This window comes from Heptranchias perlo, chromosome 14 (genome assembly GCF_035084215.1).
Source record: "Heptranchias perlo isolate sHepPer1 chromosome 14, sHepPer1.hap1, whole genome shotgun sequence".
Taxonomy (NCBI): Eukaryota; Metazoa; Chordata; class Chondrichthyes; order Hexanchiformes; family Hexanchidae; genus Heptranchias; species Heptranchias perlo.
Genome location: NC_090338.1, coordinates 24,968,171 through 24,974,844, shown reverse-complemented (window position 1 = coordinate 24,974,844; position 6,674 = coordinate 24,968,171).

Below are 6,674 nucleotides of genomic sequence, written 5' to 3'. Positions count from 1 at the left end.
TAAACAGGCAGACAGATACTTTAGCCGTGACCTTAGAATGCATCACAGATCTGCTCATCCACCTGCTGGCCAGCAGTGGTGGGAGTGATGTTGCACTAGCCTGGGAGAGGGGGAAAGGGGTCACAGAAGTGGGGACTCCGCTCAAAGTGCTCCCACGTCTCACCTTTTGCCCCCTCCTCAACCACTACCCACAATGCTGCATCTTCTCCCATTGGCCAAGTCTGCCCCTGCACAGGTGCAGGTGGAGCAGTATTTGACGGAGGCCTCATGGGCTCCAAAACCCAGAGGTCGTAGGCTGATAGCATCTCAGCAGTCAGGGCAGGTGTCTGAGCAACCTGCCACTACCTCTGCTGAAGCCACAAGGGATGCACTATGTAGAAGCTGTAGGAAGAGAAAGGCTAAGCAATTGTAATTCACGAAGGGTATGCACAAGGGTGTTTGACAAGCTGTCATGTTGTTCATTTATATAATTTTTTTGTTATAGCACATTAAAATTTAATCATTATCACCACCACTGCCACGTCTTGGCTATTATTGAGTTCCTTTTGTGAATTCGCCCTTTCATGTGCTGCATCATGAATGCCAAGATATGATGCCACTCATTGGGCGGACGTGCAATGGATGTGTGCGTGGTTGAAGGATGGTTTTGTGCAAAAGTGGGAGGGGGTTGGTGGTGGTTGTTGTTCCAGGTGGCCTGAGTATTTCAAAGTCTTCAATTTGCACATCTCATTATGAGAACCTATTAGAGGTGAGGGAATCTCGGGTATCATAGGCGGCAATGCACGCCGCTGCTTTGGTGATGGGTTCCCCATCTTCATTTTCCTCCTCCTCAGATGTACTGTGGAATAGATCCATTGCGCCCCTCCATCCTAATCTTGTCAGTTTGAGGGGCTCCAAAATGTTGGTAAATTTGTCTGAACGCAAGAATTCTAAGTCTCAACAAAAAAATCTCAGTCTGAACACAAAGAACTCCCAGCCAAACGTTTGTCTGAAAGAACTGAGTGTCCATCTGCAATACCTCACCTTTTATTGAGACGTGTCAATCACTGGTTTAAAGGGCCAAATGAGCTTCGGCTGCAACTCACGTCCGTTTCAATGGCGTGTTTCAGAAGCCATGGGAGACACATTCAGGAGTAGTTAAATCCATTTCTGTTGCTGAATCCACAAAAAGCTAAGTACCTAAAGTGTTTCAACTACCTGAATTGGCCCTTTAAATATAGGCCCGCCGGCTTTAAGTGGGGACGGGACTTCTGGGTTTCTGTTGTGCGCGTGCATCCTAACATGCCTAGGTTAAATCCGAAAGTGGGCACATTGGAACCGGGATGCAGTCCTGCTCTAAAATGCTGCTACTTTAGCCTCCCATCCACCCAACCCACCTGTTGTTGGGGGTTAAAATGACCCCCTTTGTATAGTACAGATTCTACTTTTGCCAGCTGCCCTGCACTACCTTGTCAAAATGATTATGCTTCATGTGTGAGCCTAGATAGTGATTTCAACCCAAAGTCCATCACAACCAATCATGCCCTCACACAATGTTCAGGCTTGCACACTGTCCATTAGATAATTGAGAACCGGAGACAATTTTTTTTCTTTAAAAAAGCTGTTCTTCTGAAAGGTGACATGGAGATGGTTGCACAAACTGATGGTTCACAGAGCTGTGTCCAAGATTGCCTACACTGAGTTCCTGTGTGCTGCCACAGAAAGAGTCACCCCAGGCTGCTTACGTACATCTCCTACCAATTGTCGTTCGTGAAGTGGAAACTGCACACAGTTACCGTGTATTTTCCAGATAAGTAGCCTTTATAGTCATTGACAGGATGATTCCACCAAAAATGTTTAAGTAATGTTCCTTTTGTTCCTTACCTATTGTACTTATTTTCTTAGATGTTCAATGCACCAAAGTTGTAAGAAATGGCAGATTCATCATCATTTGCCTCTCAGATTGTGTATCCTGATAATGAAAATTCACATTATGTCACCGTTGCTTTCAAGGGACAAACAGTTTATTTATTCAGAAATTCGTGTCAAACTATTCTCGTGTAAAGCTAATACTGCATCTTCAAGTGAGCTTTTATTTGAGTTTTACCTATTTCTCATTAATAGTTACACCATAAATTTAACAGTTATACTGGTTTTAAGCCAATATAACATCTGCAATTCAATCGGGGTTAAGCTTGCATTGGGAATTCTATCTATGACTCTTCTGTGTGGGAGAGATCTAATTGAAAAGGAAAGTCTGCCAGTACCATCTTACATGTACAATTCTGCTTAGCTTGTTTGTATTTTCTGCAGTCAAGCACCAAAATTGGATTAAGTATCACAACTAGAAGCAAGAATTCAATTTCCTGTGGATTTAAGATCTTTCTTTGGCTTCTAAATTCCAAAATGTGATTATTTGTGAAGCTGAGTCCAACAATTCAATCCGATCTTAACTGTTGGTGTGTGAGCTTCCCTAGACAGCTAAGTAGACAAATATCTACTTTTACATTACTAGAGATCAGAGAAATTTCAAATGCCAAAGTGTCAAACATTTGATATCCTTCACTAGATCACCAGATAGTGAAATGTCTATCCATCTATCCATCTAATCCTTGAGTTGGCAACTATGTCACACACTTCATCCGTTGAAATCAGTGATTAATGCTGTAACATTAACGCCTGCTATTTTTACTTCCTGCAGAGGGTGGACGTGTTACTTCTTAATAAAATTACCAGAATGTCTGTTATTTCTGCTTGCTCCAGAGATAGCATTACAGCCTCTCGTAGCCTGTTACAACAAACATAACTAAAAGACATACGGAGGGGGGGATTTTAACTCTCCAACCCCGCCCAGCGAAAATTGGGTTGCGGGGGGCACTTACAATCTTAACCCTAGGCCTGCGCGGAGAACCACCATTGACTTCCCCGCCAGGCGAAACCTTTCGGAAAATGGATCCAGGCCCATGAGAGGCCCAGCAAGTTAAGTAATTCTATTTTTTTTTCTGTTTCCTTGTGGGCCAGGAGGAGCAGGAGGTGCTCCTCCAGGCTCCACAAAGAAACCTTGGGTTTCCCCTGCCTTGGGATTCTATCCCTCTCTGAACGTCCAAACGCCATCCCAAACATTTACTTTCACGCTGGGAACTGTTCAATCGGATCCCTGGTAGTGACTTCCTGCTGTCTGAAATCCCACTCTCACTGGCCGGCCACGTAGCTCTTCCCAGCGAGTTTGGGCAGGAGATAACCTCCAATCATGCGGACGAGGCCTGAGAGTTAAAATCATCTGGGTCTCGCCGCATTGAGCTGGGCGGCTTCCCATCAGCCTCGGTCCCTGGCCGCACCGTTCCCACTCATCCCTAAAATCGTCCCCACCGTTTCCGCTGACTAACCATGAGCAATGTCACAAGAGATTGACCAGTCTTATCTTAAGGGTCTTCACTTAACATGCACATTCTTTAAGTGTCACACATACTTCTGGTAACAAATTCCTAGCACTCCTTTTTCTGTCATGCCATTTCCATCACTTCTGCCTGTCACATCAAAATTATATCTATCTCTACTGCCTTTGATTGTGTTTTCCCAGTTTGCATCTCCTAGGTAGGTGTTACTGTGGTGCTGTGCTCACTGCTTGATGTCTACTCAGCCTCTTGCCTCTCCTGCTAGCACCAGCCAGTCCCCACAGCCAGTTATTAATCCTGCCCCCAACTCTGACGCCGACTTCAAGCCTTGAGCTCCAGTCCCTGGTACAAGTTCCACTAAGAAATAATAAGGGGCTTCCCAGCTAGTTTCAGGAGCCCCTTTACTGAATCAAGCCTCCACATAAATTTGTACACCTCAATCATGTCCCCCCTCAGCCTCCTCTGCTCCAAGGAAAACAAACCCAATCACCAGGATGTTACCAGGGCTGGAGCGCTTCAGCTATGAAGAGAGACTGGGAAGATTGGGTTTGTTTTCCTTGGAGCAGAGGAGGCTGAGGGGGGACATGATTGAGGTGTACAAAATTATGAGGGGCACAGATAGGATGGATACTAAGGAGCTTTTTCCCTTCGTTGAGGGTTCTATAACAAGGGGACACAGATTCAAGGTAAAAGGCGGGAGGTTTAGAGGGGATTTGAGAAAGAACTTTTTCACCCAGAGGGTGGTTGGAGTCTGGAACTCACTGCCTGAAAGGGTTGTGGAGACAGGAACCCTCACAACATTCAAGAAGCATTTGGATGAACACTTGAAATGCCATAGCATACAAGGCTACGGACCAAATGCTGGAATATGGGATTAGAGTAGACAGGGCTTGATGGCCGGCGCGGACACGATGGGCCGAAGGGCCTCTATCCGTGCTGTATAACTCTATGACTATGACTCTATGACTCTATAAAGAAAAGCCATGTTCCTGAGCTTTAAGTTGGTTAAGTGCATTTAAAAGGCCCATAAGGGCTTACACTAGCATTGTTTGCTATTTGAACACTCCTGGAGAAACCTCTTTTTCAAACATTGTGGGGGTCAAGGGCAAGGATTCTACTTCACCTCTCTCCTGTCCTACCCCGTCCTGTAACTGGCCTGAGCGCCCATGCCTTCCCCCCCAACTCCCTCTTCCAACCTCTTGCTACTTCCATCCTACCTTCTGAGCATCTTTGCCTTCCATCCCACTGCTTCCCCTGACAAGCATTGATGCCTTTCACACCCACTGCCTCATATCTCACCACTCCTGCCTCTCTGCTCCACGCCAAGCACCCATGCATTTACCCATGCTTGCCACATGACTTGCTCTTCAGAAAATTTCCTATCACTGTTCCTTTCCCACACTCCCTTCCCACTGTTCCCAATCCCTCTCTGTATTCCTACTCAGCAACCCCTTTTTCAATGCTCCCACCATCATCTCGTTGCTCCCATACTTTAAGAGCAACCTTCCACCACTATCATACTCTTGCACCCCTCTCCCAATACTCTCATACCCCAGGAATAACCCCTCAGAACCACCTAACCACATGGCCCTCCCCATTATTGCTACATGCAGTACCTGCAATCAACGTGTGTCCTGGTGTATCTTCCTTACCATTTCCCCCTTAATTTGGATTTTAAAAAATGCTACAAATAATAAGTGGAAAGGATTCACCAGGATGACGCCAGAGATGGGAAACTATAATTACGAGAAGACATTTGAGATACTGGGGACTATATTCACTGGAGCAGAGAAGGCTAAGAGGAGATTTTTTTTATTCGTTCACGGGATGTGGGCATCGTTGGCAAGGCCAACATTTTTTGCCCATCCCTAATTGCCCTTGAGAAGGTGGTGGTGAGCCGCCTTCTTGAACTGCTGCAGTCCGCGTAGTGAAGGTTCTCCAACAATGTTGTTAGGTGGGGAGTTCCAGCATTTTGACCCAGCGACGATGAAGGAACAGTGGTATATTTCCAAGTTGGGACGGTGTGTGACTTGGAGGGGAACGTGCAGGTGGTGTTATTCCCATGTGCCTGCTGCCCTTGTCCTTCTAGGTGGTAGAGGTTGCAGGTTTGGGAGGTGCCATTGAAGAAGCCTTGGTGAGTTGCTGCAGTGCATCCTGTGGATGGTACACCCTGCAGCCACGGTGCACCGGTGGTGAAGGGAGTGAATGTTTAGGGTGGTGGATGGGGTGCCAATCAAGCAAGCTGCTTTGTCCTGGATGGTATCGAGCTTCTTGAGTGTTGTTAGAACTGCACTCATCCAGGCAAGTGGAGAGTATTCCATCACACTCCTGACTTGTGCCTTGTAGATGGTGGAAAGGCTTTGGGGAGTCAGGAGGTAAGTCACTCACCACAGAATACCCAGCCTCTGACCTGCTCTTGTAGCCACAGTATTTATGTAGCTTGTCCAGTTAAGTTTCTGGTTAATGGTGACCCTCAGGATGTTGATGGTGGGGGATTTGGCGATGGTAATGCCATTGAATGTCAGGGGGAGGTGGTTAGCCTCTCACTTGTTGGAGATGGTCATTGCCTGGCACTTGTCTGGCGTGAATGTTACTTGCCACTTATCAGCCCAAGCCTGAATGTTGTCCAGGTCTTGCTGCATGCGGGCACGGATTGCTTCATTATCTGAGGGGTTGCGAATGGAACTGAACACTGTGCAATCATCAACGAACATTCCCATTTCTGACCTTATGATGAAGGGAATGTCATTGATGAAGCAGCTGAAGATGGTTGGGCCGAGGACACTGCCCTGAGGAACTCCTACAGCAATGTCCTGGGGCTGAGATGATTGGCCTTCCACAACCACTACCACCTTCCTTCCAGTTACTGAAGAGTTTTCCCCCTGATTCCCATTGACTTCAATTTTGCTAGAGCTCCTTGCTGCCACACTCAGGCAAATGCTGCCTTGATATCAAGGGCAGTCACTCTCACCTATAACAAAGGTTTTCAAAATTATGAAGGGATTTGATAGCATGAAAAGGAAAAGACTTTTTCCTCTGGTTGGAAACTATCAATTTAAGAATTGTCACTAGGAGAGTGAGGCGAGAAGATAGTAGAAATTGCTTCACACAGAGGATTGTTGGAGCATGGAATGATTTGTTACAGGGAATAGTTGAGGCTGAAACTGTTGCACCTTTTAAGAGAAAATTGGATAAATATTTACAGCAGAGAAAAATATTGGGGAATGAGGAGAAAGCGTAGCAGTGGGATTAGTTTTGGATTGGTCTAGCAAAAAGCTGGCACAGACACGATGGTCTGAA